This window comes from Schistocerca americana, chromosome 5, assembly GCF_021461395.2.
Source record: "Schistocerca americana isolate TAMUIC-IGC-003095 chromosome 5, iqSchAmer2.1, whole genome shotgun sequence".
NCBI classification, from domain to species: domain Eukaryota; kingdom Metazoa; phylum Arthropoda; class Insecta; order Orthoptera; family Acrididae; genus Schistocerca; species Schistocerca americana.
Genome location: NC_060123.1, coordinates 313,585,598 through 313,598,195, shown reverse-complemented (window position 1 = coordinate 313,598,195; position 12,598 = coordinate 313,585,598). Strand labels below are relative to the sequence as shown.

At 39.4% G+C, this 12,598-nt stretch overlaps 1 protein-coding gene across 2 annotated transcripts in view; it reads right to left on the bottom strand.

Moving 5' to 3' along the window:
- Positions 1-12,598, bottom strand: part of LOC124615564 (integrin alpha-PS4-like) — a 176,951-nt gene that overhangs the window by 114,812 nt on the left and 49,541 nt on the right. The window lies entirely within an intron of this gene.

Here is a 12,598-nt window from a genome sequence, read left to right as displayed (position 1 = left end):
ACTATTCGATGGAGAAACGACTTTCTTCTGGCGAGCAGCATTTCACAAGTGGTCTTTCGATTTACTTGCTGTCTTTCATTCAGTTCAAGCGGAATCCATTTTCCCAATTTTTGCAACTTTTCCATAGCTTTCAATGGAAGAGAAACAGCTTTCAGCGTCACATTCAATTGTTCTGCGAGTTCCTGTTGAGTTTGAGTATCATCTTCATACAATAAGACCTGCAATTCTGCAATTCGTTGTCTTAGAACTTTTTCGGTGTTTTCCCGCGCTCGTCGTTTCTCATGTCAAAATCACCACTTTTGGATTTTTTGAACCACTCGAAGCCGGCTCGGATGGCCGAGCGGTTCTAGGCGCTACAGTCTGGAACCGCGCGAAGGCTACGGTCGCAGGTTCGAATCCTGCCTCAGGCATGGATGTGTGTGATGTCCTTAGGTTAGTTAAGTTTAAGTAGTTCTAAGTTCTAGGGGACTGATGACCTCAGAAGTTAAGTCCCATAGTGCTCAGAGCCATTTGAACCATTTTGAACCACTCGAAACACTGTTTTCCCAAGAGCATGTGCGCCAAAAGCTTCGGCAAGCATTCGATGCGATTCTGCACCAGTTATCTTCAGATGATAACAGAACACCAATGCTGTCGGCAGATCGTAGGCGCAGAACTCGACATGTTTACTGGTTTGGAACAGATAGAGATGAATGGAACAGTGTATTGACATTCGTCGTCAGCCGCTACAGGTAACAGATGGCGCTGCAGACGCGGCACAAGGGCCCTTTACTGACGGCTAGCGCCATCTGTAGGGAAATTCCGGTGTCATACTTCTACATCTGGTATTCTTATCGTGCGTTGTAATGGAATTATCTGAACAGATCGAGAAAGCTCAAAAAATAATAGCACGATTCCTCACAGGCATTGAGCACGAGCGTGATATGAAGATGCAAGGCCGGCCGCTGTGACCGAGCGGTTCTAGGCGCTTCAGTCTGGAACCGCGCGACCGCTACAGTCGCAGCTTCGAATCCTGCCTCGGGCATGGCTGTGTTTGATGTCCTTAGGTTAGTTAGGTTTAAGTAGTTCTAAGTTCTAGGGGACTGATGACCTCAGATGTTAAGTCCCATAGTGCTCAGAGCCATTTGAACCATTTTTTTGAAGATGCAAGAAGTCCCAGTGGCAAGCGCTACAAGACATGCGTTTCGTGTCACCAAAATACTTGCATCTTGAAGTCCAAGAATGAATTTTGACGACCAGTCAAGAGTAGTGTTGCCTCGTCTCCTCTTCCATCGAAGTTGGAGCGCCTATGGAGTTGTATCGGCAGTCGTTCTGCTCGCATAACTTCCTCGAATGAAATACGAAGCAGGGAAACTTCTATCAATATTCAACTGCCAACCGCGCTCATATTCTACGACTTTCTGCATCGCCTTACACAGCCACATGCAGCAGTGATAGGGCGATGGCAGACTTGACGTTCCAGGAACTTACAAGACCTGGTCCAAAAATCCCAGTGTAAACACCGAACATAATCTTGATTACAAGTGAAAATGACAAAAGCAACTTTACCGCAGGTGGTACCAAATCCATCAGTCAATGAACGGCAACCAGGCATTCAGTTTCTGGAGAATATGGGTTATCATGATCACAGAGAAATTCGTAGTTCTCTGACAAACGACCAGCAAAGAATCATACGTACGCTGGAACCTTCAACATCAACACCTCAATTCAACATGGCAAAATACACAACCTCATATCATAACTATATCAGCAAAACATACAGAAACTAGACCTTCAGAAAAAACGCTTCACAGGCAACAACACTACAGACTATGGCAACTAAGATATTTTCAATAGCAAACCAAGCGAGTCGGAAGGGAGGCCACCCCACTCTTGCGTAAGGCTGTTGCCGTAAACAGGAATATAGCAGATACTACCAAAGATCCGGTAAACAACAGGATCATGCCAATGCGCGTGCAGTGTGCGAACAGGAAATAAACGTTGATTAATGTACATGTTCCACAAATATCGATAACAAGAAAGACCCTGAAAAGGTTGAACAATGTTGAACTAAACTGAAGGAGATCTTTGGTAAAATTCCTAGCGAAGATACAAGAATTCTACTAAGCGATTTCAACGCATAACTTGGCAGAGAATAAGAACACCAAAAAACCGCTGACAAGTTCCCAGCACACGAATTCCCCCAATATGACTGGAACCAAACTCACTGCGCTGTGTCAACAAAATACTTTGAAAATTATTTCGATCTCACTGGCAAGCATTCTCGAAAGCAAAAGACCTGGTCACTCACACAACTGCTTGCTGGATATCAAATCGATTATGTAACTATCACATACCTTTCAAAGAAAGAAATTTAGGATGTACAAGTCCGCAGAAGGGCAGAGTCGACTCAGATCATTATCATTTGAGCGCCAAAATTACATAATACACCGCAAATGGTGGCGAAGCGTGTATAGGAGCACTGGAATTGCCACTTACCCAATAATTTCAAAAGAAGAAGAGAAACAAAATCAACTCGAAACAATACTTTATTCGCTCTGGACACATTTTTAAAATTTGTTTGCGAACATCTACTGTGCTTCGGGCAGTTGTATAGTTGTCGAAGCTCGAGTGACCAATGCCGCTGGCTGATTCAGTACTGAACGATACGGAACGTTTTCATATTCAAGCAGTCTTAACCTCTTTGCAGTTTTCGGTTGCAATCGGATTCGCCTGTAACTTCGTAGGTTTCCGAAAACAGTTGGACCCGTCCGTAACTGTTAGGCAGCGTTGAAAGACGTCACGTGAAATCTCTGTAGTGTGCAAAGTAAAGATTATTAATTTATTTTATGTGGCGCATTTAAACAGAACTGGAGTATATTTCAATAGCAATAATTAGCGTAGACTGGTATTTAGTACTAAAGAATAGGGATTTCTTGTGAAGTTTTAAGTAATTAGCAAAATCGTATAATTTTCATACTTTCTCAACTTTAGGTTAACATTTCTCTCGGTGTTGATCAGCTGTAGCAACTTCTGATTGGAGTGGAGTGGGGGAATGTGTCTGCTTGTAGGTGTGGACACTCTTGCAGGGCAAGAAGGATCTATGTGCGCTGACTGTATAACGGAAAGAATACTGAACAGTACGTTTGGTTCTTTCAGTTATGAGGAAAAACTAAATATAATTAAAAGTGACATGCAGAAAAAGCTTCTTATTAATGATATCGGTAAGCAAAGCAAAGGTGTTAAAACATTTAAGCGTCAATTTAATGAAAATATATATGATACAATTCGATGATTATGTGGGTTTCACAGGTCGCGAAAATTTTTTTGCTTGTTATTTCGCAAAAAAATAAAAACACATGGAGTTAAGCAGATTCTGGGGACTTGAATAATTTACGCAAAGCTCAGGAAAGGCGTCAGGGATTGTAAAAGGACATTATTTGTCTCAAACAATTTATGCAGTTAGGAAAACACGGATTTAATCGTATTTAAGTAAGCGATTCTGGCTCACAATACAGAAGCACAATGAAAATGTAAGAAGAAATAGGAAAATTATTTCGCAAATGATAGGCTAACTATAGTACCGGTATGCTTTTTGGTAAAGCAGGAACTCGCATTTCGAGGACATAACGAGTCCGAAAGATCTTTGATCAGAGGAAATTATGTTGAAATGTTGAAAGAATTAGGAGGCTGTGATGCAGACTTATTAATTGTGAAATTCGACATTTTTTTCAGGGTTGTTCAGTGACATAGAGGATGGTATTATTTATTCTTTTTCGTAACTGATGGGAAACGAAATAAAGAAGAAAATTTCTAAAGCTTCTTTTGTGGTAATTATTATGATGAGGCAGCATATATTACAATGAAATCACATCTATCAGGGGTAGATATCTGATAAAAGATGCAAGTACGAAAGAAAGATGTCTGTGTTTAGAGACGTCGCTGTCGATAGAACAGCAAGTTCTTTAAGCACATCATGTGCGTGATATCTTAAAAGAATTTAACTGGAAAGACGATGATGGGGCTACTGTGATGTCAGGAGAACACATTGGTCTTCAGGTGATAGTAAGAGAATAATGCCCACAAGTTGTAGTTGTGCATTGCTATACACATATAGTGAATTTAGTTTTGTCACAAACTCTGAGCTTCGTTACACAGAGTAAAATAACTTTGACTTCACTTTCTGATTTTGGTACTTTCTTTGTTACATCTAAAAAGTGAATGACAGCACTCGACTATGAAATAAGCAAGAGATTTGCAACATTAGCTTTAACAAGATGTAATTATGGTAATAGGCTATTACAAACTATGTAGGAATACAAATAAGTATAGAAGACTTGCTAAATTGAAAGATCGAAAATGTTGATAGGTCTTCTTTTATCATTACATGAGTTTGGTTACAACTAGTTTCTTCATGTGCTCTACTGCCTATTTCCTCAGGCTGACATACTATACTCTAAAACAAGGTTTTTTCTTTTAATTTTTGCCGTAAACAAGTTGACAAATTTTCTGTGCGTGTTACGAAACTCGGAAGTGATTTTGAATCTATCTGGTATAAAAAAATCTGATATCTGTTGCAAGCCTGGCCCCAATAAAAGACTTGGAGTAGCTACTTCACCAGGGGAAAAGTGCATCAACTTCTTATGAGATATTCTCGGAAATTTTGGCGTATTGAAGAGCAATATTCATTCCAGACTTGCTGACTTTCGAGCTTTAAAGAATTTGCAAAACAGTTTCCAGAAGCCGGGTTTTTGAGTTTAAAGTAGAGCTTTGGCAAATTCTTCGACTTTTCAATTTTGAGAAGTTAATTGCGCTATTCAGAGACATTGAAATGCATCGTGAAATTATATCAGTGCGTGATAGAGACGGGATGTGTTGTGTTTCAAGGACTACATAAATTTGTCGTTTTAGTAATTACCATTCCAGCATCTGGTTCATTTGCTGAGAGGACTATATTTTGTCTTCGAAATAGTCAATGTCAGGAGAGAGCTCGTTAACTAGCTCTTCAAAGCATTGCAATGTCCTTGCTTACAACTTTGCAGACCCGTTCTTCTACGATGACATGTTTGGTATCTTTGGGAGGAAAACTAGAAGGAACGTTGAGCTGTACAAAACATAAGGTACGATATTTAATTTACTCTTCTTTGTGAATATATTGTGTTCATTGTCTACTTATAAGAATTTAAATGTATTTTTTTTTCATCGAGACTGAGAAAAAATTATAGATACGACATTCATTATTCTCTTCCTTTTAATGACAGTTATTACTTGGAGCTTCTCTTAGGCTGAAAGACACGCTTCTCCACTGACTGCAAGAGAATAAACCTTTTTAAAGAATACTGGGAAAAAGAAAACTAGTGTACCTTATAACAGTTCCAAATGAAGATCCTACGGAACACCAAAAATCTAATCCTGCGGAAGAACAACACAAAATCATCCTTGGTGGAATTCAGCAATGAAGATCTGGAAGAACGGGAGAAAATCTTCAAGACATATAACAGAAGAAAAATGCTAAACAACACTTTTCTGGGATGAAAAAGCTGGTGGGGAAATTAATTGGTTAGATAAAGATGAGACACATGAAAGAACAACTTCACAGAAGGCAACACACGTGACGTTTACAGGACTTTCGGAGGAAAGATACGTAGATACACACCACAGAACCTATGCTTCAGAAAGCAGGATGGTAAACTCGATCTGACAAATCACGTGAACTGTAAAGAGCGAGAAATGTAAGGTTGTGACTTAATGAGTCAAACACGTTGCGAAGACTGACAATATTTCGCAGCTGAAGATGACGAACCTGCAATGATTTGTTGTTCGAACCAACAATCTTTAATGATTTGCTCTTGCTGTAAAATGCTATTGATGGAAATTTCTTACACCATTGGTACTCTACTGAAATTAAACACGAAGTAATGGCAATTCATGAGGGTCATACACTTGAAGTCCCTCGGTGAGATTATAAAACCAATGGGGCTAGACTAGAAATGGGAGCACAAAGAATTCGATTACAGAAACTCAAGAGAATAAGAAGTGCATGTACACACATACAAAGGTTAGACTGCACAACAAGCTTTGTACGCAAGCGAACCTAGTTCTCAACGGAAAAGGCGATCAAGAAAACATCCTGTAGGGGGAACGATGTATTATGAGGGGAATTCTTGGGGCAGTCTGAGCAGTTTTCTGTATACTGCTTCCACAGATACTATGTGGGCCCTCTAGAGTTTTTTCTAACTCGTTTGATCCATGGCGTATTCTTTAAATTTCCTTTACATGTTATAATTTTGTGTGTAATCATCATTGTTGGGAGTCTTTGAGCACGTCTGTAGAGTTTCAGTCTTCGTGTTCTAATTTCTACTGCCAGATTTGATAATTTCTCTGTTACTTTGCCAGATTTCAGTCTGTATCCATCCTCTGTTTTTTGTATGAGAGAGGGTTAAGTTTTGTACAGAGTACACCAAATACCAAGGATAATGGACAAATATTTTTGTCCGGATACTTAAGAGCGACACAGATTTGCACTGCTGCAACCGTAATGTAGCTGAGGTACAATTATTTTAGGCCTCGCGCTAGAGGGGAACGGTATCAAGGCGATATTTATGGCGCCAGTGTGGTGATTAAGACTAGTTCCGGAGTCGGCCGCGACAACAGCACGGCGCTGACAAACAAGGTCACAGGTTTGGCTGCTGAGTAGCAGTGACCTTGATAGTTCCCTATGGGCTCCCACCAACATTCCAAACTGTTAAAGGACGCGTACGTCTTTGACGCACTGTATGTACATGGATATCACAGTGGAGACATCGTAGTTGGCGATTTGGTGGTTTTCACTCTACGGGTCATCGTGTTAACAGTCGTGTGTGTGGAGGGAGGTAAAGTAGGTTGCTGCTTTCTTGTAACAGCCAGTCGGGCAGCTTTCAAGTTTCAAGATCCGGCGCTAATCGGCAGAGAGTATGGCGGCTTAGATATATATAAAATACTCATTTCCGCAATATGTACGTAAAGAAATAAGGGGTGATAAACCATCTTTACGGTACACGTTTCATACAAATTTTGTCTTCAAGCTTTGCGAAACTGGTATGCGCTCAAATGATGCAAGATCATATTTTGTTAATCAGTGATTTAAGAAGCAGCAACTCCACTCGCGAAATCATTCATTAGGGTAATTAACGACTTAGCTATATATTTCTGGAACTGGGTGTGAGTATCAGTCTTGTAATAGCAATACGTATCTGTGGATAGTACGTATTAATGAAGACGTAAAACAAAGTTTCTGCAAGTCCAGCGAAGACAGTGAGGCCGCAGCAAGACGTGAAGTAAATGACTAACGAAAGTTGAAACCAACAGCTGTATTGTAATTCAAACGTTGTTTTTTCAAAACGTGCTTCCGGTTTCGACCCGAAAAAGCGTCATTTTGAGTTGTCTGACCGATGGTGGGCTTTTTACTGGAAGTTATGGAATCCAATTGATTTCGGCCCCGCTACATTCAACTTTGTTGGTTGCACATGTTGGCCTAACAAGGTTAATAGGTTGTACCGTCCATCCAAAGACTCCGTTTGTCTATGTCATTGTGGATCGAACGTTGATGGGAGATTACGCTTGGTGCCTGAAAATGACGCTTTTTCACGTTGAAACTAGTAACACGTTTTGAATTAATGACGTTTGAATTACAACATAGCTGTTGGTTTCAATTTTCTTTATTCAAGTAAAACGAAGTTAGATCGTGAGCAGTTGTTAATGAATCAATTTGAGTACCTGATTGTATGCCACAGGGACAACCATATTTTGCGAGCGATTACTGTAACTGGTTTAAAACTTAGTGGACCTTCATTTCTCATCATTTTTTCTGAAAATTACTGGCGTTTTGTGAGCTTATTTAATCCAGTCAATCGCTCACATCAAAACGAAATTTCATATCACAAAATATCTCTTACGCGTTCTTCCCTTGTGTGATAGCGTTCATTACCCGATTCGAATTGAGAATACGACGCACATTCCCAGTGATAATTATTTTGTGAGCTTGAGGAACGAATTTTTGGTTCTGACAGATGAAGGGGCAAAAGGTCTCATATCAGTAGGGTCCGGATATGCATATTTTTCGTTCTGTTATCCTCGACCTCTATCCTCGACTTCGTTCCTATAGTTCTTCCCTTTCCCCCACCCAACACGAACACAAACCATTAGTAGTGTGTTTACATTTTACTCCTGTTCCATATTTAGTCTTGACTAGGCCTCTGTTCTTTGCTGCAGTTGCAACGACCTCGTTAGTCGTACCAGGAATAAGCAGATATGATATGCACATTTGGGCAAGCGAATAATGATAGGGTACGGATTTATAAACTTTTCCTACCCATTTTCAATATTTTACCAAATGAGTATTCAATACTGCCCCTCCCCAAAAAAGTGTCTAATCGTATGTCGAATGTTTCAGAAGTTGGATATTTCAGACTTGAAAGGCAGTGAATAAAAGCTTCAGCGTGGCTTCTTCACAACATCCATGTAAGTCAGGTACCAACTTTGATACATCGATAGTTCTGCAAGAGCACATGGAAAAGTCGTTAAGATAGGTTATGAAACACACTTGATTGATGAAAATGGCAATCACCAGCATAATCAGAGTTCTAGAATTCTAGTCAGATGTCGAACTAGCAATTTTCACACAGTTTGCTGAGAAAGCTGGTCAGAGTGAAGACATGGAAGGAATTCTCAACATGGGAAAGTAGTTTCTTAAGCGAACTCTAAACTGACGCTTGTAAACCTGAAAAGACTGATTCCGTGACTTCTCCTTAGTCTAACTTTGTTTTGAAGTGCCAGATGGACGTCTACGATAATTACTTTCATACCAGCTTTATGCTTGAAGCCGCATGTTGTTTACCTGCATGTGCGCTCTGTGACAGTGTATTGGCGCGGCCGTCGTCGCCTGCGCTTGATGCACATAAGACGGATTCACGATAAATACACCAAACGAATTTTTAGATACGAGCGAGAAGGAGGCCTGCGGTTGAATGAACTATTGAAAGGAGGAAGAGTGACTGGAAGTGGGGGGTGGGAAGCTACGGATGGTAAGGCAACGACTTGTCTGGTAGAACCTCCACTCAGGCATCCAGGCAAAGCAGAGCGCTGTTAACGTGTCTCTGAATAGACACTGTCCTTTGACAAGCGGCTTTCTTCTCTGCCGAGGGTCCCACCAGAAGGATCTCTCCTCTGTTCAGCATAAAACAGCTTCTACATTTTTGTGCGAACTTCTAAATCCAAACCCAAGTTAGGGAAAAATATTTAGCTTGTTGAGCAGATCGGTGCTAGTAAGACTACTAGAATTAACTATTTATATTACTTTGTAATGTATCTTACAATTTATTTTCTTGATTTTTGTCCATTGATTCTCTTATTACTCTGATATAATTTTTACTTAATTTACTTGCTAATTCATTTACTCGTGCACAGTACTTCATAGCGAAGCTATCTTGCATCCGAATTCAAAAAACTACAGAACTCAGATTGCCTGTGAATTCAATTAGATTCCTTGTGGATAAAATAGTGTTAGTGTTTTCGTATAGCCATAGCTGAAAGTTTTGTGAAACAATTTCATAAAGCTGTAAACAGATACTTTTGTTTTACGATTATATGACGCACTTCTTCCTTCTATAACTTCATTATCGTGTGTTTTCTGATTACATTAGTGAATTATATTTGCTGAATTTGTTGTTCGGTTTTGTAGGTAACATGCATGATATAAAAACTTCAAATACCGTAGTAAAAAGCAACGTTTATAATAACTCTTTTTTGTTTTATTTTTATGGTAATATTGCACAGAATTACTCTGTGTCATTACAGATCAATAAAAGTATTAAAAATTGCTACTTTCTCCTGACACTAACATGATGTTTAACATATGATACACATTAGTTTTTACTGAAATGATCTCATGATGTAGTACAATAATAGGAAACCGTTCACGATATCGTAAAATAAAGTGGGCTTTTTATAGATATTTTATCATTTTAGTTTAAACCGAAAGAAGGTAAGTAAGATTTCAGTGGTTGTAATTGCCATATTCACTTTTGCACGTACTGTTTACGGCTAACAAATGTCGTCCAACAGTGGACTATGAAAGATTTTTATTAAAGTAGAACGTAACTCAATGCATCATCATTCATGGTTAAATAACTTGCTGTGAGTGGTGGCTTTGCTGCGGTAGTTGCATGGTGGAGCGAGTATCAAGATTATCGGCTCCTTGAGTTCTTTTAGAATGAAAATAGCGAGTGTTACATTGAAGCTTTCTACCATTCTTTTTCTAAAGTTCAGCGCGTGTCGTCCTACACCAATATCCAGATTTATTTTTCAAATACCAACGCTAACGCTGTAGTGTGGGGGGTGGGGGGGGGGTATTATTCTTCTGTGCATTTGGTTAATTTTATCGGTTTTCTCAAACAACACCTGGTATCTTAAATAAAACTGCACTTTCATCTACGCAATGATTTATTTTATGTGATGTTCTTGTTAAATACTATAATTTTTACAGATCTGATGATACCTGCATATGACGGGGGAACTAGTTATAAAATCAAATTGTGTGCGACTTATGGTTGCTTTATCCATACACTAAACTACTTCAGGTTTATTTTTTTATTTTTTTTAAAAGTCGCCGAATTACGCGCGGATAATAGGGAGCTTAATTTCATTAACTGTAATCAATGTTTCTAGAAAGTCTGCGACTGTTTCGCTGTACACAATAAAAAGCAAGGAGAAAAAATTCTCAGTGACAAACTAGACAGTGAATCGATTAATTTCTTCAAATGTTGCTACTCTATATAACAGCTACGGTAAATGCTAAATATATGTTCATTCCTTTACTCATTCCACTCTGTATTTGCAACAAGAGAGTATAAAATACAATACAAAGCGTAATCACTCATTTAAATAGTCAGTAGTGTTAGGATAGAAGTTATAAATGACATCTTGATCTAATAAAGTAATAGACGCAAAATGGAACACCTCTGACTGTATCCAAGCTCTTTGAGAAGCCGTACTGTCGTAATATCTTTGTACTGTATTGTGATTTCGCATGAACAGTGTGAATGATGTTTTGCGAGTATTCGAATTTCTGTACAATGAAGGAGGTACTGTATTTGTAAGTAAGCAGACAAAAAAAATAAAACTTTTCTTAGGTGAGTGTCTACAGCTGTTAAGTATTTTTAAAAAGCGCATTTGCGTCGTCAATTGCACAGTTGTATGCAGGATGAGTCAGGAGGAAAGGTACATGCTTTGAGGAGTGATAGTATTAGCAGTTCTAAACAAAACCCTTCACATAGACGTATGCCCTACTCCAAACGGTTTCAGAGATAGAACGCATTTAATGTATATTAATATTTATTTTCTGTACTATTCAGACATTGTCATTGTTTACAACCCACCACAGTGGAGTAGAGGAAGTCTATACGAACAATCTGATACAGGACACTTGTAGTCCATCAAGTCGGGAAACTACCTCAAATTTGCCTACAAAAGCTACCTAAGCTACAGCGCATGCGCGTCGCGCGAAATAGTATTTCCGCGCTCTCTTGGCGCAAAATATTAGTCTTGCAGAAAAAATGAACTCGACTTTTTTCGTAGGGAATTTAATGTAGTTTAATTTTGTATTGCCCCACATCTTCGCTGGAGGTTGCGGGTTTTGAGTTATTCACGAAAAATGTACAAGAGTGACATTAAATGTGTTCTCTGTCGGCAAACATTAGGAATAGGATGTTTGTCTATCACAAGTTTTTTGTTCAGAATTACTAATACTGTCACCCATCAAAGTATGTAGCTTTCCTCGTAGCTCAGCCAGTATTTATTTTCTACCGATTTTAGTTATAACAACCATCTTCACAGGAGTAAAACTTCATACATCCATAACGATTACGTGTTTTCTAAATTTAGTTGCGTCGTATTCGACGAAGGTTTATTTTTGATCCATTGACGTATACTGTTTTCTCCTGTGAGGATGGTTGTTGTAACTGAAATCGATCGACAATAAACATGCAATTGTACAGCTGATGGCGCAAATATGCATTTTCGGGAAAGACAAAAAATACTTTTTCTAACATTAGCACGTCAGACAATCACAAGATTTGAAACTTCCTGGCAGATTAAAACTGTATGCCAGACCAAGACTCGAACTCGGACCTTTGCCTTTCGCGGGCAAGTGCTCGCACACTCCGCTGCAGAGTGAAAATCTCATTCTGGAAACATCCCCCAGGCTGTGGCTAAGGTATGTCACCGCAATATCCTTTCTTTCAGAAGTGCTAGTTCTGCAAGGTTCGCAGGAGAGCTTCTGTAAAGTTTGGAAGGTAGGAGACGAGGTACTGGCAGAAGTAAAGCTGTGAGGAGAGGTTGGGTAGCTCAGTTGGTAGAGCACTTGCCCGCGAAAGGCAAAGGCCCCGAGTTCGAGTCACGGTCCGGCACACGGTTTTAATCTGCCAGGAAGTTTCATATCAGCGCATACTCCGCTGCAGAGTGAAAATCTCATTCTGAATCACAAGATTTATATTTTTCGATTGGCGTAAAACCACAGAAATGCTACTGTGGAGCAAGAGAGGCAGAAAATCATACACGGAAGCATCACGAAAGTACAGTCAAC